This window comes from Bos taurus, chromosome X (genome assembly GCF_002263795.3).
Source record: "Bos taurus isolate L1 Dominette 01449 registration number 42190680 breed Hereford chromosome X, ARS-UCD2.0, whole genome shotgun sequence".
NCBI lineage: Eukaryota > Metazoa > Chordata > Mammalia > Artiodactyla > Bovidae > Bos > Bos taurus.
In genome coordinates, this window is record NC_037357.1 from 38282546 (window position 1) to 38306250 (window position 23705).

The window sequence follows — 23705 nt, forward strand, 5'->3', positions numbered from 1 at the left end:
CTCTCCCTCTAAGTTTGTGTGTCAGTCTCACTGTGTGTCTGCCTCACTGTGTGTCTGCTCAGTGTTGCGTTTCTCTGTTTAGTGTTTGTGTGAGTCTCTCAGTGTGTCTGTATCTCAGTGTGTATGAGTCTCTCTCTCTGTATGTCTATGTCTCTAAGTGTGTGTCTGGGTGTCACAGTGTGTCTCACAATGTTTGTGCCTCTCAGTGCATATGTCTCTCTCAGTGTGTGGGTCTCTCAGTGCATGTTTCTCCTTCTCAGTGTGGATGTCTGTCTCATTGTGTGTGTCTCTCTCAGTGTATGTGTGTCTATATGTGTGTTTGTCTCTGTGTGTCTCCACAGTGTCTCTGTTCATGTGTCTCCCATTATGTCTCTCCGTCTATGTGTGTGTGTCTGTCTCATTGTGTTTCTGTTTCAGTGTTGTGTGTCTCTTTTTAGTGTCTGTGTGAGTCTCTCAGTGTGTGTGACTCTATTGTGTTTGTGTCTCTCTCTCAGTGTGTGTGACTCAGTCTATGTGTCTTGCTCTCTGACTGTGTGTGACTCTGTGGGTCCCTGCGTGTGTTTCTCTCTCAGTGTGTGTCTGTGTCTCTGTGTGTGTCTGTCTCTCTCTGTATGCATATGTGTTTCAGTGTGTGTCTCTCAGTATGTTTGTCTCCATGTTGTCAATGTATTTTTGTGTCTCTCTCTCAGTGTGAATGTCTATTTCTCAGACTGTGTGTGTCTTTCTCTCTATGTATATGTCTGTAGGTGTGTGTCTCACAATGTCTGTGTGTCGCTCTCACTGTGTATGTCTCTCTCAGTGCGTGTGTCTCTCAGTGTGTGTGTGTCTCTCTCTCAGTGTGCGTTGATAACTCTCAGTGTGTGTGCCTCTGTGTGTGTGTGTGTGTGTGTCTCTGTGTGACTCCCACAGTGAGTCTCTTCGTGTGTCTCCCATTGTGTCTACTGTGTGTCTGCCTCAATGTTGTGTTTCTGTTTCTAATGTTTGTGTGAGTCTCTCAGTGTTTCTGTCTCTCTGTGTGTGTGAGTCTCTCTCTGTATGTCTATGTCTCTAAGTGTGTGTGTGGGTGTCACAGTATGTCTCTCACTGTTTGTGCCTCTCTCTCACTGTGTATGTCTCTCTCAGTGTGTGTCTCTCAGTGTGTGTTTCTCCTTCTCAGTGTGGATGTCTGTCTCATTGTGTGTCTCTCTCAGTGTGCCTGTGTCTCTGTATAGTGTGTTCTCTCTTTCACAGTGTGTGTCTCTCACATGTGTGTCTCTCTCAGTGCTTTTGTGTTTGTCTCTCTCTCAGTGTGCATGGCTAACTCTCATACCATATGTGTCTCTTTCAGTGTATGTGTGTCTCTCTCTGTGTCAGTCTATGTGTGACTCTCACAGTGTGTCTGTTCATGTGTCTCTCGGTGTGTCTGTCTCTTAATATGTGTGTCTTTCTCACTGTGAGTCTACCTCAATGTTGTGTGTCTATTTCTAGTGTCTGTTTGTATCTCAGGATGTTTGTGTCTCTCTCACAGTGTGGGTGACTATCAGTGTGTTTGTGTGTCTATATGTGTATATCTCTCTCAGTGGGTGTGTCTCTCAGTGTGTGTTTCTGTCTCTCAGTGTAGGTCACTCTCTGTTTCTCTCAGTGTGTGTGGGTCTCTCTCTCTCTCTGTATGTCTATGTCTCTATGTGTGTGTCTCAGTGTGTGTGTCTCACAATGTTTGTATCTCTCTCTCAGTGTGCATGTCTCTCTCAGTGTGTGTGTTTCTCAGTGTGTTTTCCTCCTTCTCAGTGCAGATGTCTGTCTCTCTCAGTGTGTGTGTGTCTCTAAGTGTGTTTGTGTCTCTGTGTGTTGTGTGTTCCCTCTCTCACAGTGTGTGTCTCTGTCAGCGTGTGTATGTTTCTCTGTGTGTGTGTCTCTTTGTGACTCTGTGTCTCTGTTCTTGTGTCTCCTGGTATGTCTCTCTCTCAACGTGTGTGTGTCTGTCTCATTGTGTCTCTGCCTCAGTGTTGTGTGTCTATTTTTAGTGTCTGTGTGGGTGTCTCAGTATGTGTGTCTCTCCCTCCCAGGTGTGTAGGTGGGTCTCTCTCTCAGTGTTTGTGTGTCTCTCTTAGTGTGGGAGTTTGTGTCTCGCTCTATGTGTGTATGTTTCTCTCCCTCAAATGTGTGTGTGTGTGTCTCGCTCTCAGGAGTGTGTTTGTCTTCCTGGATGTGCGTGTCTCTGTCAGTGTGTGTGTCACTCTCAATTTGTGTGTCTCTATCTGTGTCTCTCAGTATGTGTGTCTCTCAGTGTGTTTTTGTCTCTCTCTCAGTGTGTGTGTCCCTTTCAGTGTGAGTGTTTCTGGTTCTTAGCGTGTGTGTGTCTCTCAATATATGTGTCTCTCTCTCACTGTGTATGTCTCTCTCAGTGTGTGTGTGTTTTTCTCTCTCTCACTGTGTGCGTGGCTAACTCTCAGTGTGTGTGTATCTTTCAGTGTGTGTGTGTGTCTGTATGTGTCCCCACAGTGTCTCTGTTTGTGTGTCTCCCATTATGTCTCTCCAAGTGTGTGTGTCGGTCTCGCTGTGTGTCTGACTCAGTGTTGTGTGTCTCTTTTTAGTGTTTGTGTGAATCTCTCAGTGTGTGTGACTCTCAGTGTGTTTGTGTCTCTCAGTCAGTGTTTAAGTCTCTCTTTGTGTGTGTGTCTCTGTGTGTGTTTCTCTCTCTCAGTGTGGATGTCTCTTTCTCACTCAGTGTGTGTGTGTATCTCTCCCTGATGTGTATGTCTCTAAGTGTATGTGTGTCTCTCTCAGCGTGTGTGTCAGTCTCAATTTGTGTGCCTCTGTGTGTCTCTCAGAATGTGTGTCTCTCAGTGTGTCTGTGTGTCTCTCTCAGTGTGTGTGTCTTGTTTAGTGTGAGTGTTTCTGGTTCTTAGCGTGTGTGTGTGTCTCTCTTTGTGTATGTCTCTCAATGTGTGTGTGTCTCCCTGTGAATGTGTGTGTCTCTCTCTCTTAGTGTGCATGGCTAACTCTCAGTATGTGCAGGTCTTTTTCCTTGTGTGTATGTCTGTCATTGTGTGTGTCTATGTGTGACTCTCACAGTGTCTCTGTTCATGTGTCTTCTGGTGTGTCTCTCTTAATGTGTGTGTCTGTCTCATTTTGTGTCTGCCTCAGTGTTTTGTGTCTGCTTTTAGTGTTTGTGTGTATTTTAGTATATTTGTTTCTCTCACTGTGTGTGTGACTATCAGTGTGTTTGTGTCTGTCTCTCACTTTGTATGTTTCTCTTATTGGGTGTGTGTCTTAGTATGTGTTTATCTCTCAGTGTGTATCTCTCTCTTTCTCTCAGTCCACGTGGGTCTCTCTCTCCATATGTCAGTCTTTATGTGTGTTTGTCTCAGTGTGTGTGTCTCACAATGTTTGTGTCTCTCTCTCAGTGTGTATGTCTCTCTCAGTTTGTGTGTTTCTCAGTGTGTTTTTATCCTTCTCCCTTTGGATGTCTCTTGTGTGTGTGTGTCTCTCTCTCTCTGTATGTATATGTATCTAAGTATGTGTGTGTGTCTCAGTGTGTGTGTCTCACAATATTTGTTTCTCTATTGCAGTGTGTGTCTCTCTCAGTGTTTGTGTTTTTCAGAGTGTGTTTATCCTTCTCAGTGTGGATGTCTCTATCTCAGAATGTGTGTGTGTCTCTCTCTGTAGGTGTGTGTCTCTCTCTATATGTGTGTGTCTCTCTCTGTATATGTGTATGTCTCTAAGTGTGTGTGTGTCTCAGTGTGTGTGTCTCACAATGTTTGTGTCTCTCTCTGTGTGTATGCCTCACTCAGTGTGTGTTTCTCAGTGTGTGTTTCTCCTTCTCAGTGTGGATGTCTGTCCTTCTCATTGTGTGTGTGTCTGTCTCATTGTGTGTCTGCCTCAGTGTTGTGGGTCTCTTTCATAGTGTCTGTGTGTTTCTCTCAGTATGTGTGTCTGTCCCTGTATGTTCTGTATATGTCTTTCTAAGTATGTGTATGTCTCTAGGTGTATGTGTGTATCTCAGTGTGTGTCTCTCTCAGTATGTGTGTCTCTCTTTCTCTGTGTGTCTCTGTGTGACTTTCACAGTTTCTCTGTTCGTGTGTCTCCCGGTGTGTCTCTCTCTCTCAGTGTGTGTTTATCTCAGTGTGTTTTTTCTCTGTCTCAGTGTGTCACTCTCAGTGTGTCTGTGTCTCCCTCTCAGTGTGTGTGACTCTCTCAGTATGTGTGTGTTGCTCTCTGACTGTGTGTGTCTCTGTGGGTCTCTTTGGATCTCTGTGTGTGTGTGTGTGGTGTGTCTCTCTCTGTATGTGTATGTCTATAAATGTGTGTGTGTCTCACAATGTTTGTGTCTGTCTCAGTGTGTACATCTCTCTCAGTGTGTTTGTCTCTCAGTGTGTGTTTCTCCTTCTCAGTGTGGATGTCTATCTCAGTGTGTGTGTGTCTCTCTCAGTGTGTGTGTGTCTCTGTATGTTGTGCATTAACTATTTCACGGTGTGTGTCTCTCTCATGTGTATGTCTCTCTCAGTGTGTGTGTGTCTCTCAGTGTGTGTGTCTCTGTTTGACTCTCACAGTGTCCCTGTTCATGTGTCTCCTGGTGTGTCTCTCTCTCAATGTGTTTGTGTCTGTCTCAGTGTCTGTGTCTATTTCAGTGTGAGTGTTTCTGGTTCTTAGCATATGTGTGTGTCTCTCTCTGTATGTGTATGTCTCTCAGTGTGTGTGTGTCTTACTGTATATGTGTGTCTCTCTCTCTTGTGTGTGTATCTCTCAGTGCATATGTCTCTGTGTGTCTCTCAGCGTGTGTAACTCTCAATGTGTTTGTGTCTCTCTCTCAGTGTGTGTGACACTCTCAGTGTGTGTGTCTCACAATGTCTGGGTCTCTCTCTCACTGTATATGTCTCTCTCAGTATGTGTGCCTCAGTGTGCGTGTGTGTCTCTTTCAGGGTGTGTGTCTATGTGTGTCTCTGTGTGAGTGTGTCTCCCATTGTGTTTCTCAATGTGTGTGTTTCTGTCTCACTGTGTCTGCCTCAGAGTTGTGTGTCTGTTTTTACTGTTTGTGTGAGTCCCTCAGTGTGTTTGTGTCTCTCAGTGTGTGTGAGTCTCTCTCTCTGTATATCTGTGTCTCTAAGTTTGTGTGTGGGTGTCGCAGTGTGTGTCTCACAATGTTTGTGCCTCTCACTCAGTGTGTATGTCTCTCTCAGTATGTGTGTCTCTCAGTGCATGTTTCTCCTTTTCAGTGTGGATGTCTGTCTCATTGTGTATGTCTTAGTGTGTGTATGTGTCTGTTTCTCAGTGTGTATCTGTGTCTCTCTGTGTGTGTGTCTATCTCTGTATGTGTATGTGTCTCAGTGTGTGTGTGTGTCTCACTGTGCATGTCTCTATGTGTCTTTGTATTTCCTCTCTGTGTTTGTGTCTCTCTGTCAGTGTTTAAGTCTCTCTTTGTATGTGTGTCTCTGTGTGTGTGTTTCTCTCTCTCAGTGTGGATGTCTCTCTCTCTCAGTGTGAGGGTTCTCAGTGTGTGTCTCTTGTGTCTCTGTGTTGCCTCTCTGTGTTTTTGTCTCTCAGTCTGTGTTTAAGTCTCTCTTTTTGTGTGTGTCCATGTGTGTGTTTCTCTCTCTCCTTGGGGATGTCTCTCTCTCTCTCTCTGTGGTGTGTCTCTCTCTATATGTGTATGTCTCTAAGTGTGTGTTTCCCATTGTGTGTGTCTCACAATGTTTGTGTGTCTCTCTCAGTGTCTGTGTATTTCTCAGTGTGTGTGTCTCTCAGTGTGTGATTTTCTTTCTCAGTATGGATATCTCTCCCTCAGTGTGTGAGTGTGTTTCTCTCTGTATGTATATGTCTCTAAGTGTGTGTGTGTGTCTCAGTGTGTGTGTCTCAGAATATTTGTGTCTCTCTTGCAGTGTGTATGTCTCTCTCAGTGTGTGCATCTCTCAGTGTGTGTTTCTCCTTCTCAGTGTGGATGTCTGTCTTTCTCAGTGTTGTGTCTCTCTCAGTGTGTGTGTGTCTCTGTATGTTATATGTTAACTATTTCACAGTGTGTGTCTCTCTCATATATATGTCTCTTTCAGTATGTGTGTGTCTCTGTGTATGTGTCTCTGTGTGACTTTCACAGTGTCCCTGTTCATCTGGCTCCCAGTGTGTCTCTCTCTCAATGTGTTTGTGTCTGTCTCAGTGTCTGTGTCTATTTCAGTGTGAGTTTTTCTGGTTCTTAGCATGTGTGTGTCTCTCTCTGTATGTGTCTGTGTGTCTCTCTCTGTATGTGTCTGTGTGTGTGTGTCTCACTGTGTATGTGTGTGTCTCTCTCTTGTGTGTGTTTATGTCTGTGTGTCTCTGTGTGTCACTCAGTGTGTGTGACTCTCTCAGTGTGTATGCGTTGCTCTCTGTGTGTGTCTCTGTGGGTCTTTTTGTGTGTGTCTCTCTCAGTCTGTGTATGTGTCTGTTTCTCAGTGTGTGTCTGTGTCTCTCTCTGTGTGTGTCTCTCTGTATGTTTATGTGTCTCAGTGTGTGGGTTCTCAGTGTGTCTCTATGTGTCTCTGTGTTGCCTCTCTGTGTTTTTGTCTCTCAGTCAGTGTTTAAGTCTCTCTTTTTGTTTGTGTTTGTGTGTGTGTTTCTCTCTCTCATTGGGGATGTCTCTCTCTCTCTCTCAGTGTGTGGTGTGTCTCTCTCTGTATGTGCATGTTTCTAAGTATGTGTTTCCCATTGTGTGTGTCTCACAGTGTTTGTGTGTCTCTCTCAATGTGTATGTATTTCTCAGTGTGTGATTCTCTTTCTCAGTGTGGATGTCTCTCTCTCCCTCAGTGTGTGTGTGTGTCTCTCTCTGTATGTATATGTCTCTAAGTGTGTGTGTGTCTCAGTGTGTGTGTCTCAGAATATTTGTGTCTCTCTTGCAGTGTGTATGTCTCTCTCAGTGTTTGTGTTTCTCAGAGTGTGTTTCTCCTTCTCAGTGTGGATGTCTCTGTCTCAGAGTGTGTGTCTGTCTCTCTCTGTAAGTGTATGTCTCTAAGTGTGTGTGTGTGTCCCAGTGTGTGTGTCTCACAATATTTGTGTCTCTCTCTCAGTGTGTATGCCTCACTCAGTGTGTGTTTCTCAGTGTGTGTTTCTCCTCAGTGTGAATGTCTGTCTCTCTCATTGTGTGTGTGTCTGTATCATTGTGTGTCTGCCTCAGTGTTGTTAGTCTCTTTCTTAGTGCCTGTGTGTTTCTCTCAGTATGTGTGTCTGTCCCTGCAAGTTTTGTATGTGTCTTTCTAAGTATGTGTATGTCTCTATGTGTGTGTGTGTCTCAGTGCATGTTTCTGTCAGCGTGTATGTGTCTCTGTGTGACTCTCACAGTGTCTCTGTTCGTGTGTCTCCCAGTGTGTCTTTTTCTCAGTGTGTGTGTATCTCCGTGTGTTTGTTTTCCTGTCTCAGTGCGTGTGACTCTCAGTGTGTTTGTGTCTCTCTGTGTGTGTGACTCTCTCAGTATGTGTGTGTTGCTCTCTGACTGTGTGTGTCTCTGTGGGTCTCTTTGGGTCTCTCTCTCTCTCAGTGTGTGGTGTTTCTCTGTATGTGTATATCTCTAAGTATGTGTGTGTCTCATTGTGTGTGTCTCACAATGTTTATGTGTCTCTCTCAGTGTGTATGTCTCTCTCAGTGTGTGTCTCTCAGTGTGGGTTTCTCCTCAGTGTGAATGTCTGTCTTTCTCAGTGTGTGTATGTCTCTCTCAGTGTGTGTGTGTCTCTCTCAGTGTGTGTGTGTCTCTCAGTGTGTGTTTCTCCTCAGTGTGAATGTCTGTCTCTCTCAGTGTGTATGTCTCTCTCAGTGTGTGTCTCTCAGTGTGTGTTTCTCCTCAGTGTGAATGTCTGTCTTTCTCAGTGTGTGTATGTCTCTCTCAGTGTGTGTGTGTCTCTCTGTGTGTGTCTCTGTCTGACTCTCACAGTGTCTCTGTTCATGTGTCCCCGTTATGTCTCTCTCTCAATGCGTGTGTGTTTGACTCATTTTGTTTGCCTCAGTGTTGTGTGTCTTTTTAGTGTCTCTCTATTTTTGTGTGTCTCTCCATATGTGTCTCTCCCTCCCAGTTGTGTGTGTGTGTGTTTCTCTCTCAGTGTTTGTGTGTCTCTCTCAGTGTGGGAGTGTGTGTCTCACTCTCAGGAGTGTGTTTCTCTTCCTGGAAGTGGGTGTCTCTCTTAGCATGTGTGTCACTCTCAAATTGTGTGTCTCTCAGTATGTGTGTCTCTCAGTGTGTTTTTATCTCTCTCTCAGCATGTGTGACTCTCTCAGTGTGTGTGTCTCTCTCTCTGAGTGTGTGTTTCTCTGTGCATCTCTGTGTGTGTGGCTCTCTCATTGTGTGTGTGTCTGTTTCTCTGTGTGTGTCTGTGTCTGTGTGTGTGTGTCTCACTCTCTGTATGTGTCTCAGTGTGTGGCTTTCAGTGTGAATGTCTCTATTTGTCTCTGTGTTGTCTCTCGGTATTTGTGTCTCTCTGTCAGTGTTTATGTCTCTCTCTCTCTGTGTCTCTCTGTTTGTGTCTCACTATCAGTGTGTATGTCTCAGTGTGCGTTTCTCCTTCTCAATGTGGATGTCTCTATGTGTCTCTGTGTTGCCTCTATGTGTTTGTCTCTCTCTTTCAGTGTTTAAGTCTCTTTTTGCATGTCTCTGTGTGTGTTTCTCTCTCTCAGTGTGTATGTCTCTCTCTCTCAGTGTGTGTGTGTGTCTCTCTCTGTATGTGTGTGTCTCAGTGTGTGTGTCTTACAATGTTTGTGTGTCTTTCTCAGTGTGTATGTCTCTCTCAGTGTGTGTGTGTCTCTGTATGATGTTTGTCCACTCTTTCACAGTGTTTGTCTCTCTCATGTGTGTTTCTATCTCAGTGTGTTTGTGTCTCTCTGTGTGTGTGTCACTGTGACTCCATAATGTCTCTGTTCTGTGTCTCACATTGTGTCTCTCTCTCGATGTGTGTGTGTCTGTCTCATCATGTGTCTTCCTCAGTGTTGTGTGTCAGTTTTTAGTAGTAGTCTCTAGTAGTCTCTCAGTGTGTGTGCCCCTCAGTAGGTTTGTGTGTCTCTCTCAATGTGTGTGACTCTCAGTCTGTTGGTGTCTCTCTCTCAGTGTGTGTATATCAATGTGTTTGTTTCTCTGTCTCAGGGTGTGGGACTCTCATTGTGTTTGTGTCTCTCTCAGTGTGTTTTTATTTCAGTGTGCATTTCTCCTTCTCTGTGTGGGTGTCTGTCTCAGTGTTTTTGTCTCTCTGTTTGTTGTGTGTTCACTCTTTCACAGTGTGTCTCTCTCGTGTGTGTGTCTCTCTCAGTGAGTGTGTGTGTTTGTCTCTATCTCTCAGTGTGTGTGGCTATCATTGTGTGTCTGTCTCTATCAGTGTGTGTGTATCTTTCAGTGTGTGTGTATCTGTGTGTGTGTGTCCCTGTGTGTCTACACAGTGTCTCTGTTCGTGTGTCTCCCATTGTGTCTCTCCCTCTATGTGTGTGTCTGTCTCACTGTGTGTCTGCCTCAGTGTTGTGTGTCTCTTTTTAGTGTCTGTGTGAGTTTCTCAGTGTGTGTGACTCTCAGTGTGTTTGTGTCTCTCTCTTAGTGTGTGTTACTCTCTCAGTTTTGTGTCTTGCTCTCTGAGTATGTGTGTCTCTGTGGATCTCTTTGTGTATCTCTCTCTCTCAGTGTGTGTGTGTGTCTGTTTCTCAGTGTGTATCTGTGTCTCTGTGTGTGTGTCTCTCTCTGTGCGTGTCTCTATGTGTCTTTGTGTTGCCCCTCTGTGTTTGTGCCTCTCTGTCAGTGTTTAAGTCTCTCCTTGTGTGTGTGTCTCTGTGTGTGTGTTTCTCTCTCTCAGAGTGGATGTCTCTCTTTCAGTGTGTGGTGTGTCTCTCTCAGTGTGTGTGTGTCTCATTGTGTGTTTCTCACAATGTTTTTGTATTTCTCTCAGAGTGTATGTCTCTCTCAATGTGTGTGTCTCTCAGTGTGTGTTTCTCCTTCTCAGTGTGGATATCTGTCTTTCTCAGTATGTGTGTGTCTCTCTCAGTGTGTGTGTCTCTGTATGTTTTGTGTTAACTCTTTCACAGTGTGTATCTCTCTCATTATTGTGTCTCTCTCAGTGTGTGTGTGTCTCTGTGTGTGTGTGTCTCTGTGTGACTCTCACAGTGTCTCTGTTTGTGTGTCTCCGGTTGTGTCTCTCTCTCAGTGTGTGTGTCTGTCTCATTTGTGTCTGCCTCAGTGTTTTGTGTCTATTTTTAGTGTCTCTCTATATTTTGTGTCTCTCAGTATATGTGTCTCTCCCTCCCAGTTGTGTCTGTGTGTCTCTTTCTCAGTGTTTGTGTGTCTCTCTCAGTGTGGGAGTGTGTGTCTCACTCTGTGTGTGTGTGTTTCTCTCCCTCAATGTGTGTGTGTGTCTTGCTGTCAAGAGTGTGTTTGTCTTCCTGGATGTGGGTGTCTCTCTTAGCATGTGTGTCACTCTCAAATTGTGTGTCTCTGTGTGTGTCTCTCTGTATGTGTGTCTCTCAGTGTGTTTTTGTCTCTCTCTCAGTGTGTGTGACTTTCTCAGTGTGTGTGTGTCTCGCTCTCTGAGTGTGTGTTTCTCTGTGCATCTGTGTGTGTTTGTGTCTCTCATTGTGTGTGTGTCTGTCTCTGTGTGTGTCTGTGTCTCTGTGTGTGTGTCTCACTCTCTGTATGTGTATGTGTCTCAGTGTGTGGTTTTCAGTGTGCATGTCTCTATTTGTCTCTGTGTTGTCTCTCGGTGTTTGAGTCTCTTTGTGTTTATGTCTCTCTCTCTCTGTGTCACTCTGTGTTTGTGTCTCACTCTCTGTGGATGTCTCAGTGTGTGTTTCTCCTTCTCAGTGTGGATGTCTCTCTGTGTCTCTGTGTTGCCTCTATGTTTTTGTCTCTCTCAGTGTTTAAGTCTCTCTTTGTGTGTGTCTCTTTGTGTGTGTTTCTTTCTCTCAGTGTGGATGTATCTATCTCTCTCAGTGTGTGTGTGTGTGTGTCTCTCTCTGTATGTGTATGTCTCTAAGTGTGTATGTGTCTCAGTGTGTCTCACAATATTTGTGTCTGTCTCTCAGTGTGTATGTCTCTCTCAGTGTGTGTTTCTCCTTTCAGTGTGGATGTCTCTCTCTCTCTCTCAGTGTATGTGTGTGTCTCTCTCTGTATGTGTATGTCTATAAGTGTGTGTGTGTGTGTCTCTGTATGTGCCTCACAATGTTTGTGTGTCTCTATCAGTGTTCATGTCTCTCTCAGTGTGTGTGTGTCTCTGTATGATGTTTGTCCACTCTTTCACGGTGTGTTTCTCTCATGTCTGTGTCTCTCTCGGTGTGTGTGTCTCTCTCTCTGTGTCTCTGTGTGACTCCACAGTGTCTCTGTTTGTGTGTCTCCTATTGTGTCTATCTCTCAATGTGTGTGTGTCTGTGTCTGCCTCAGTGTTGTGTTGGATTTTAGTGTCTAGGAGTCTTTCAGTGCGTGTGTCCCTCAGTGTGTTTGTGTCTCTCTCTCAGTGTGTGTGACTCTCAGTGTGTTTGTGTCTCTCAGTGTGTGTGATGCTCTCAGTGTGTGTGTGCTGCTCTCTGACTGTGTGTCTCTGTGTGTCTCTTTGTGTATCTCTCTCAGTGTGTGTGTGTGTCTGTTTCTCAGTGTGTATCTGTGTCTCTCTGTGTGTGTGTCTCTCTCTGTATGTGTGTCTCAGTGTGTGTGTCTCTCACTGTGCATGTCTCTATGTGTCTTTGTGTTGCCCCTCTGTGTTTGTGTCTCTCTGTCAGCTTTTAAATCTCTCTTTGTGTGTGTGTCTATGTGTGTGTGTTTCTCTCCCTCGGTGTGAATGTCTCTCTCTCTCTCAGTGTGTGGTGTGTCTCTCTCTGTATGTGTATGTCTCTAAGTGTGTGTGTGTCTCATTGTGTGTCTCACAATGTTTGTGTCTCTCTCTCAGTTTGTATGTCTCTCTCACTGTGTGTGTATCTCAGTGTGTATTTCTCCTTCTCAGTGTGGATGTCTTTCTCAGTGTGTGTGTGTTTCTGTCAGTGTGTGTGTATGTCTCTGTATGTTGTGTGTTAACTCTTTCACAGTGTGTGTCTCTCTCATGTGTGTTTCTCTCTCAGTGTGTGTGTCTCTCTGTGTGTCTCTGTGTGACTCTCACAGTGTCTCTGTTGGTGTCTCCCATTGTGTCTCTCTCAATGTGTGTGTGTCTGTCTCATTTTGTCTCTGCCTCAGTGTTTTGTGTCTATTTTTAGTGTCTGTCTATTTTTGTGTGTGTCTCTCAGTATGTGTGTCCCTCCCTCCCAGTTGTGTGTATGTCTCTGTGTGTTTGTGTGTCTCTCTCAGTGTTGGAGTGTGTGTCTCGCTCTCTGTATGTACGTTTCTCTCCCTCAATGTGTGTGTGTTGCTCTCAAGAGTGTGTTTCTCTTCCTGGATGTGGGTGTCTCTCTTAACATGTGTGTCACTCTCAAATTGTGTGTCTCTGTGTGTGTCTCTCAGTATGTGTGTCTCTCAGTGTTTTTGTGTCTCTCTCTGTGCGTGTGAGTCTCTCCTTGTGTGTGTGTCTCTCTCAGAGTGTGTTTTTCTCTGTGCGTCTCTGTGTGTGTGTCTCTCTCATTGGGTATGTGTCTGTTTCTCTGTGTGTGTCTGTGTCTCTGTGTGTGTGTCTCACTCTCTGTATGTGTATGTGTCTCAGTGTGTGTGGCTTTCAGTGTGCATGTCTCTATGTGTCTCTGGCCCTGAGTTCCCTACTTTTTCTCATTTTACCTTCATGCCACCAAGGTATTGTTCTCAATGGAGCTGTGTTATTTCAGGGTGCAAAGTAAGCAATCCTTGGTTTTAGGCTTTCATTGTATTTTATGAAAACCACGTTTTTCCAAAGCCAGTACTTCATAACCCACTTAAGTAAGCAGCTAACAGTTCTTCTTTCACTATTCATTCTTAAGTATTAGCATATAGCATAGTCAAAATCTCCTTTCCCTTCAAGGGTGAGTGGCACTGTAAGATTGTCTTGTCACTCTGCTGACTCCGCTGAAGACAGCCTTAGGGTCCATTGTGGCTGCCAGCAAGAGGGAAGATTTGCTTCTCCTACCAGTTTGATAAGAATTTCCTAACCAAATTCAGCCGTATATCTGACCTATGTTTGTTTAAAAGGCCTTCCTATGAATTTGCTTGAAGATTAAGCAATTTTGCAAAGCACAGCTTAACTGTCTATTAAAGACTTAAAAGGTGAGGTTGAAGATCTGATCACAATGTGTTGACAAAGAAGCTGAATTAAGTTGCTGTGGTAGAACCAGAATTATGGCTGATAGATTATACCAGGACATATAGTAAACTTTACCCATACAGTATAATCTTGGAAGGCTTATCACCCTTTGAAAACACTTCCCATGTAATTCAACATATCAAAAGAAACTAATTCAATAATCCTCCTTCAGATGCCTTAAGGGCTCCCTAAAGAACCTTAAAGTCAGCTGGAAGTCAAAAGAAATTTAATTAAAATTTGACATTTGGGAAGTTTGTCAAAAAGTCTCAAAACACTTGGTCAAATAAGATCATTGTTCACTGTAAGACAATGCAAATATAATCTAAAAGTTAAATAAATTATGGCCTAAGATCTGGCACTCAAAAAATACTTAAATAAATGGATGACTGAAGGATAAATGCAGTGAAATTAGTTAATACTGCAATCACCTATGTCTTCACTAGCAATCTTGTAAAGTAATTGAGCCCAGATTCCTCCAAGTTGCTCCTCCCAAGTGGATCTTTGCTTAGTGGTTGAAAGTTTTGGAGGAAATCTGAAATGCTCATGACTATAGGTTCAAAGGAACCTCCTCTGAAAATACATGTTGGTATTATCTCATCTTAGGAGATTAAATCTCCTTTAAGCAATAGCATTTTACTCTAGTGCTGGCTGCACAGAAACTTTCCAGCAGTATAAGTTTCTTAAGCAGTGCTTATTCTGGCAACAAAGGAGAACTCTTTAATTGGCAGATCATAGGCAACTATTTTCTGACAAGGAGGAACATGTCAAAACTTTATGTCAGGAGGATACTACTGAACTATAATGCTGAAGCTGATCTCTTTGGGAAATATATTTCAGCCATTGAATGACTGCCTTTTTAAAGCAAAACAAAAACAGAAACTAAAAGAAAAAAAAAAACAGCATCTTGCATCAAGTCTGCAAGTCCAAACATCCCATGCTGTTAGTCACTGCAAGATTAATTCCAGGCCCAATGCTTGCTTTTTTTCTATTATAAATTTTATACATGCAGAAAATTTGAAAGAAGAAAGCAAAATCATTCTCCATTCAAAGAGAGTAAGCATTAAAATCTGAAGAATTTCCCTCTTGTCATTTTTCTATGAATATTTTAGTATAATTATGTTTGTGTATTATATGTAAAGAGTTTACATTCTGAGTCTTTACAGTTTAATGTGATAACATAGCAGTTTTACATGTGTTTTTGCAAATTATTCACAGATATTAGTGAGATCCATTTACCAAAGTTTAATCTAATCTCACCCTGACCGTGCATAAAACTCCTTTTTTTTTTTTTTTTTTTTACTTAAAACATATATCCTACTTCCCTACTATATACTGATAATGTTTTCCTTTATTCTTAGTAGCTTTAATTACATACTTAGATGCAAATCCTCAACTCTTTTTTTTAAATTTTATTTTATTTTTAAACTTTACATAATTGTATTAGTTTTGCCAAATATCAAAATGAATCTGCCACCTTAATTTTTAGTGAAAACTAAGATGCAAGTAATTGTGAACTGTTTGTCATACCAGTATTTTCTGATTGGAAACTTATGCTTTAGTTTTCCTCTCCTAATAAGGCAGAGGTTGGTAAACTTAGATTTGTCCAGCAACGAATGTTCCAATATTTTATCCTATTTGAAGTGTGACCCAAATAGTCAATGAATTCTTGCCTTTTAACTTGGATCACTTTCAAGTTACCAAAATCTGGAGAAAGCTATTTTAGGTAGACTTAATATTTCATCATATAACATTATTGATATGTTCTTGCTGACACATTTGCAACAGATATAAGGTCTTATTTGATCTCTAAAAAACCTAGGTACAACAGTTGCATTACATTTAGAAAACCAACAAACTTAAGCTAGCTTCAATACCAGATATCAATTCAGTACTGAATATTTCCCAGATCAAGAGGTTTGACATTCATTTTGGTCAATTTTCTAAATAATAGGAAGTAATATTAGGAAAAAATATTTCATAAAGCCAAATTTTTTCCAACTGCATATGCAGAAAGAACCAGTGTGAGAATTTCAGACGTTTCATCTTAACTAATTTTTTCCTTCACCATAGTCTAGAGAAGATAGTGGCCAGGCAGTATTAAAAGAAAAGTCATCTTACTCATACTCTAGAGTGACTATAGGATGGAACAAAGCTCTTATTATCACAGCTGCTGCTGCTGCTGTTGCTGCTGTCGCTTCAGTCATGTCCAACTCTGTGCGACCCTATAGACGGCAGCCCAACAGACTCCCCTGTCCCTGGCATTCTCCAGGCAAGAACACTGGAGTGGGTTGCTATTTCCTTCTCCAATGCATGAAAGAGAAAAGTGAAAGTGAAGTTGTTCAGTCGTGTCTGACAGGTATTATCAAATACAGAACAAATAAATGTAATGCAAAACAAGCTTGAGTGACTTACCCTAGGTGACACCAAATCTGGACAATAGTTCTGGACATCTCTCGGCTCCAAACAGCTTCTTGCATTGGGGGGTGGGGAGCAGCTGGCGCCTGTCAGGAAGATTCCCTCCTAGTTACACAGAGCAAAATAAACTTAGGCAGGTCTGCTAGAAACTTGGGAAGTGGATGCCTCTGGTCAAAGTCAGTTTGCCACAGGCACAGATTTACTGTTGAGCTTGCCATGAATTGAGAAAGAAGGGGAGAGCCTCAGGAATCAGGCTCCATGACTTCATATGACACTACAAAGCTATGGTCATCAAACAGGCATGGTATTGGCAGGAAAACAGACACATAGACCAGTGGAACAGAAGAGGGAGCCTAGAAACAGAGCCAGGTGCATATGGTCAATTCATCTATGTCATAGGAGACAAGGGTACATGACAGGGAAAAGACAGCCTGTTCACCAGGTGCTGTTGGAGAAACTGAACAGCTACATGCAAAAGGATCAAACTGGACCATTTTCTTACACAAAAATGGATTAAATGTATAGCCTGAAACCATAAAACTCCTAGAAGGAAACACAAGCCATAAGCTCTTTGACATTGAGAATGACAGTGATATTTCTGAATAGAGGCCAAAAGCAAAAGCAATGAATCAGAAGTCCAAAGGAGGTAATGTACAAGATAGGAAATACAATCACATTGTAATAAGTCTGTATGGTTGCAGGAGGTAACTAGATTTGTCATGGCAATCATGGAGTAATGTATAAAACAGAATTACTAAGTCCTGCACCTGAAATGAATATAATACTGTGTGTCACATATAATTCAATAAAGGTTATTTAATAGCACAAGTGTGCATGTGCTTATGTGTGTGTGTATGTGTGTGTATGTGTACCAAATGTGGGAACCATAGTGTCTGCTTGTGTGCTTTCTTGGGCTTCTAAACTAATACCAAGTGGGCTTTCACAGACTCTGAAACATGCAGAGACCAGACACTGTATGCAGAGTACATCTGGCGAAATGTTGGGCTAGATGAAGCACAAGCTAGAATCAAAATTGCTGGGAGAAATATCAACCACCTCAGATACGCAAATGACACCACCCTTAAGGCAGAAAACGAAGAGGAACTGAGGAGCCTCTTCATGAAAGTGAAAGAGGAGAGTGAAAAAGCTGGCTTAAAACTCAACACTCAGAAAACAAAGATCATTTGTTGGCAGGAAAGAGGAGCATTGTGCTAAGTGGGATCATTCCAGGAATCGAAGAAAGAGCTATAATCATCATTTTTATTTTTCTCTTTGGAGTTGTTAATTATTCACCATCTACAAGACAACTTCAGCTTACTCTACTATGATTCCAACTGAGAACAGCCAAGTAGCAATGCCTCATTAAGAATGTTGTGACTTTTTTTCTGCCTGGGTAGACACACTTCTCCAGCTTGCTGAACCTGAGTACCAGCCCAAGAGCTCTTGCCTCTGAAAGGCAGATTACTGCCCTGCTCGCACCCATGCTGGCTCTCACTCTGTAGGGAGCAGGCCCTACTTCTACAGGGAAGAAAGAGAAGAGAAAATGGATCCTTAGAGAGGCTAAGTAACATGCTCAAACTCATGACACAGTGGATGGAGAAGTCTTGAGGCTACTGTAAAAATAAGACTGAAAACCAGAAGCAGGAGGCTTAAGTCCAAATCCTGAGAACACCAGAGGACTCCGGACTCCAGGGAACATTAATCGACAGGAGCTCATCAAATGCCTCCATACCTACACTGAAACCAAGCACTACCCAAGACCCAACAAGTTCCAGAGCAAGACATACCATGCAAATTCTCCAGCAACACAGTAACACAACCCTGAGCTTCAATATACAGCATGCCCAAAGTCACTCCAAACCCATTGACATCTCATAACTCATTACTGGACACTTCATTGCACTCCAGAGAGAAGAAATCCAGCTGCACTCACCAGAATACTGACACAGGCTTCCCTAACCAGGAAACCTTGACAAGCCACCTGTACAACCCCACCCACAGTGAGGAAACTCCACAATAAAGAGAACTCCACAAACTTCCAGAATACAGAAAGGCCACCCCAAACACAGCAATATAAACAGGATGAAGATACAGAGGACTACCCATCAGGTAAAGGAACAGGATGAATGCCCACCAAACCAAACAAAAGAGGAAGAGATAGGGAATCTACCGGATAAAGAATTCTGACTAATGATAGTGAAAATGATCCAAAGTCTTGAAACCAAAATACAATCACAGATAAATAGCCTGGAGACAAGGATTGAGAAGATGCAAGAAAGGTTTAACAAGGACCTAGAAGAAATAAAAAACAGTCAGTATATAATGAATAATGCAATAAATGAGATCAAAAACACTCTGGAGGGAACAAATAGTAGAATAATGGAGGCAGAAGACAGGATTAGTGAAGTAGAAGATAGAATAGCAGAAATAAATGAATCAGAGAGGAAAAAGGAAAAATTAATTAAAAGAAATGAGGAAAATCTGAGAGACCTCCATGACAGTGTTAAATGCCCCAACATTCAAATCATAAGAGTCCCAGAAGAAGAAGACAAAAAGAAAGACCATGAGAAAATACTTGAGGGGATAATAGTTGAAAACTTCCCTAAAATGGGGAATGAAATAATCACCCAAGTCCAAGAAACCCAGAGAGTTCCAAAAAGGATAAACACCCCAAGATACATATTAATCAAATTAACAAAGGTCAAACACAAATAACAAATATTAAGAGCAACAAGGGAAAAACAACAAATAACACACAAAGGGATTCCCAGAAAGATAACAGCTGATCTTTCAATAGAAACACTTCAGGCCAGGAGGGAATATCAGGACATACTTAAAGTGATGAAAGAAAATAACCTACAGCTCAGATTACTGTACCCAGCAAGGATCTCATTAAAATATGAAGGAGAAATCAAAAGCTTTACAGACAAGCAAAAGCTGAGAGAATTCAGCACCACCAGACCAGCTCTCCAACAAATGCTAAAGAATATTCTCTAGACAGGAAACACAAAAAGGGTGTATAAACTCAAACCCAAAACAATAAAGTAAATGGCAATGGGATCATCAGATCAGATCAGTCGTTCAGTCATGTCCGACTCTTTGCGACCCCATGAATCGCAGCACGCCAAGCCTCCCTGTTCATCACGAACTCCTGGAGTTCACTCAGACTTGAAAGGTTGTTGTTGAATCACGCTAATACACCGGGATTCTAGGCCCCCGGAGGAGAAGAATTCAATCCGGGGCCAGAGACGAGGCTTGATCGCTCAGAGCTTTTGTGTAATAAAGTTTTATTAAAGTATAAAGGAGATAGAGAAAGCTTCGGACATAGGCATCAGAAGGGGGCAGAAAGAGTACCTGCTTGCTAGTGTTAACAATGAAGTTATATATTCCAAAGAGTGTCTGGAGGTTGTAAACACCTCATCAGACCTACTCCCATAATTTACATTTTAAGATAACAGAATTGCCAGAAGGTTTAATCCAAAGACTATCCTCAGGCAGGATACACTATTGCTATATAATCCTAAGGAATGTAAAGAAGGAAAAAAAGTTTGTTCTTTCTTCCTCCTTGAGAATTCCAGACCCCTCTCTCCTCGGGGACCCCTAGACTCCTTATCAACCTGCCTAGGAACTGACTCTCTCAGACTCACGTCCATCGGGTCAGTGATGCCATCCAGCCATCTCATCCTCTGTCGTCCCCTTCTCCTCTTGCCCCCAATCCCTCCCAGCATCAGAGTCTTTTCCAATGAGTCAACTCTTTGCATGAGGTGGCCAAAGTACTGGAGTTTCAGCTTTAGCATCATTCCTTCCAAAGAAATCCCAGGGCTGATCTCCTTCAGAATGGACTGGTTGGATCTCCTTGCAGTCCAAGGGACTCTCAAGAGTCTTCTCCAACACCACAATTCAAAAGCATCAATTCTTCAGCGCTCAGCCTTCTTCACATTCCAACTCTCACATCCATACATGACCACAGGAAAAACCATAGCCTTGACTAGACGGACCTTTGTTGGCAAAGTAATGTCTCTGCTTTTCAATATACTATCTAGGTTGTTCATAACTTTCCTTCCAAGGAGTAAGCGGCTTTTAATTTCATGGCTGCAGTCACCATTTGCAGTGATTTTGGAGCCCAGAAAAACAAAGTCTGACACTGTTTCCACTGTTTCCCCATCTATTTCCCATGAAGTGATGGGACTGGATGCCATGATCTTCATTTTCTGAAGGTTGAGCTTTAAGCCAACTTTCTCACTCTCCTCTTTCACTTTCATCAAGAGGCTTTTTAGTTCCTCTTCACTTTCTGCCATAAGGGTGGTGTCATCTGCATATCTGAGGTTATTGATATTTCTCCCGGCAATCTTGATTCCAGCTTGTGTTTCTTCCAGCCCAACCTTTCTCATGATGTACTCTGCATATAAGTTAAATAAACAGGGCAACAATATACAACCTTGACATACTCCTTTTCCTATTTGGAACAAGTCTGTTGTTCCATGTCCAGTTCTAACTGTTGCTTCCTGACCTGCATACAGATTTCTCAAGAGGCAGGTCAGGTGGTCTGGTATTCCCATCTCTTTCAGAATTTCCCACAGTTTATTGTTATCCACACAGTCAAAGGCTTTGGCATAGTCAATAAAGCAAAAATAGATGTTTTTCTGGAACTCTCTTGCTTTATCCATGATCCATCAGATGTTGGCAATTTGATCTCTGGTTCCTCTGCCTTTTCTAAAGCCAGCTTGAACATCAGTAAGTTCACGGTTCACATATTGCTGAAGCCTGGCTTGGAGAATTTTGAGCATTACTTTACTATCATGTGAGATGAGTGCAATTGGGTGGTAGTTTGAGCATTCTTTGGCATTGCCTTTCTTTGGGATTGGAATGAAAATTGACCTTTTCCAGTCCTGTGGCCACTGCTGAGTTTTTCAAATTTGCTGGCATATTGAGTGTAGCACTTTCACAGCATCATCTTTCAGGATTTGGAGTAGCTCAACTGGAATTCTATCACCTCCACTAGCTTTGTTCGTAGTGATGCTTTCTAAGGCCCATTTGACTTCACATTCCAAGATGTCTGGCTCTAGCTCAGTGATCACACCATCGTGATTATCTGGGTCATGAAGATCTTTTTTATACAGTTCTTCTGTGCATTCTTGCCATCTCTTCTTAATATCTTCTGCTTCTGTTAGGTCCATACCATTTCTGTCCTTTATCGAGCCCATCTTTGCATGAAATGTTCCCTTGGTATCTCTAATTTTCTTGAAGAGATCTCTAGTCTTTCCCATTCTGTTGTTTTCCTCTATTTCTTTGCATTGATCACTGAAGAAGGCTTTCTCTTCTTGCTTTAATAATTATCTTAAACGTAAATGGGTTGAATGCCCCAACCAAAAGACAAAGACTGGCTGAATGGTTCAAAAACAAGACCCCTATATATGTCGTCTACAACAGACCCACCTCAAAACAGTGGACACATACAGACTGAAAGTGAAGGGCTGGAAAAAGTTATTCCATGCAAATACAGACCAAAAGAAAGTAGGAGTAGCAATACTAATATCCGATAAAATAGACTTTAAAACAAAGGCTGTGAAAAGAGACAAAGAAGGACACTACATAATGATCAAAGAATCAGTCCAAGAAGATATAACAATTATAAATATATATGCACCCAACATAGGAGCACCACAATATGTAAGACAAATGTTAACAAGTATGAAAGAGGAAATTAACAATAGCACAATAATAGTGGGAGACTTTAATACCCCACTCACACCTATGGATAAATCAACTAAACAGAAAATTAACATGGAAACACAAACTTTAAATGATACAATAGACCAGTTAGACTTCAGTCAGTTCAGTTCAGTTCAGTCGCTCAGTCGTGTCCGACTCTTTGCAACCCCATGAATTGCAGCATGCCAGGCCTCCCTGTCCATCACCAACTCCCAGAGTTATAAGGCATTTCACCCCAAAACAATGAATTTCACCTTTTTCTCAAGCGCACACGGAACCTTCTCCAGGATAGATCACATGCTGGGCCATAAATATAGCTTTGGTAAATTCAAAAAAATTGAAATCTTTCCAAGCATCTTTTCTGACCACAATGCAGTAAGATTAGATCTCAATTACAGGAGCAAAACTATTAAAAATTCTAACATATGGAGGCTGAACAACACGCTGCTGAATAACCAACAAATCACAGAAGAAATCAAAAAAGAAATCAAAATATGCATAGAAATGAATGAAAATGAAAACACAACAACCCAAAACCTGTGGGGCACTGTAAAAGCAGTGCTAAGGGGAAGGTTCATAGCAATACAGGCATACCTCAAGAAACAAGAAAAAAGTCAAATAAATCATCACCTAACTCTACACCTAAAGCAACTAGAAAGGGAAGAAATGAAGAACCCCAGGGTTAGTAGAAGGAAAGAAATCTTAAAAATTAGGGCAGAAATAAATGCAAAAGAAACAAAAGAGACCATAGCAAAAATCAACAAAGCCAAAAGCTGGTTCTTAGAAAGGATAACTAAAATTGACAAACCATTAGCCAGACTCATCAAGAAACAAAGGGAGAAAAATCAAATCAGTAATATTAGAAATGAAAATGGAGAGATCACAACAGACAACACAGAAATACAAAGGATCTTATGAGACTACTATCAGCAATTGTATGTCAATAAAATGGACAATTTGGAAGAAATGGACAAATTCTTAGAAAAGTACGACTTTCCAAAACTGAACCAGGAAGAAATAGAAAATCTTAACAGCCCCATCACAAGCACAGAAATTGAAACTGTACTCAGAAATATTCCAGCAAACAAAAGCCCAGGTCCAGAAGGCTTCACAGGTGAATTCTAACAAAAATTTAGAGAAGAGCTAATACCTATCCTACTCAAACTCTTCCAGAAAATTTCAAAGGAAGATAAACTTCCAAACTTATTCCATGAGGCCACCATCACCCTAATACCAAAACCAGACAAAGATGCCACACAAAAAAGAAAACTACAGGCCAATATTACTGATGAACACAGATGCAAAAATCCTTCAACAAAATTCTAGCAATCAGACTCCAACAACACATTAAAAAGATCATACCCCATGAGCAAGTGGGCTTTATCCCAGGGATGCAAGGATTCTTCAATATCCACAAATCAATCAATGTATTACACCACATTAACAAATTGAAAAATAAAAGCCATATGATTATCTCAATAGATGCAGAGACAGCCTTTGAAAAAAGTCAACATCCATTTATGATAAAAACTCTCCAGAAAGCAGGAATAGAAGGAACATACCTCAACATAATAAAAGCTATATATGACAAACCACAGCAAACATTATCCTCAGTGGTGAAAAATTGAAAGCATTTCCCCTAAAGTCAGGAACAAGACAAGGGTTCCCACTCTCACCACTACTATTTAAATAGTTTTGGAAGTTTTGGCCACAGCAATCAGAGCAGAAAAAGAAATAAAAGGAATCCAAATTAGAAAAGAAGTAAAACTCTTACTGTTTGCAGATGACATGATCCTCTACATAGAAAACCCTAAAGACTCCACCAGAAAATTACTAAAACTAATCAATGAATATAGTAAAGTTGCAGGATATAAAATCAACACACAGAAATCCCCTGCATTCCTATACACTAATAATGAGAAAATAGAAAGAGAAATTAAGGAAACAATCCCATTTACCATTGCAATGAAAAGAATAAAATACTTAGGAATATATCTACCTAAAGAAACTAAAGACCTATATATAGAAAACTATAAAACACTGGGGAAAGAAATCAAAGAGGACACTAATAGATGGAGAAACATACCATTTTCATGGATTGGAAGAATCAATATAGTGGAAATGAGTATACTACCCAAAGCAATCTATAGATTCAATGCAATCTCTATCAAGCTACCAATGGTATTCTTCACAGAGCTAGAACAAATAATTTCACAATTTGTATGGGAATACAAAAAACCTCGAATAGCCAAAGCTATCTTGAGAAAGAAGAATGGAACTGGAGGAATCAACCTGCCTGACGTCAGGCTCTACTACAAAGCCACTGTCATCAAGACAGGATGGTACTGGCACAAAGACAGAAATATAGATCAATGGAACAAAATAGAAAGCCCAGAGATAAATCCACGCACCTATGGACAC

At 41.8% G+C, this 23705-nt stretch overlaps 1 long non-coding RNA gene across 2 annotated transcripts in view; it reads right to left on the minus strand.

Moving 5' to 3' along the window:
- Positions 1 to 23705, minus strand: part of LOC132344299 (uncharacterized) — an 84860-nt gene that overhangs the window by 54362 nt on the left and 6793 nt on the right. For both annotated transcript variants that reach the window (XR_009493512.1, XR_009493511.1), the window contains exon 2: positions 15570 to 15677. This is a non-coding gene — a long non-coding RNA (uncharacterized lncRNA). The remainder of the gene's footprint in view (positions 1 to 15569; positions 15678 to 23705) is intronic.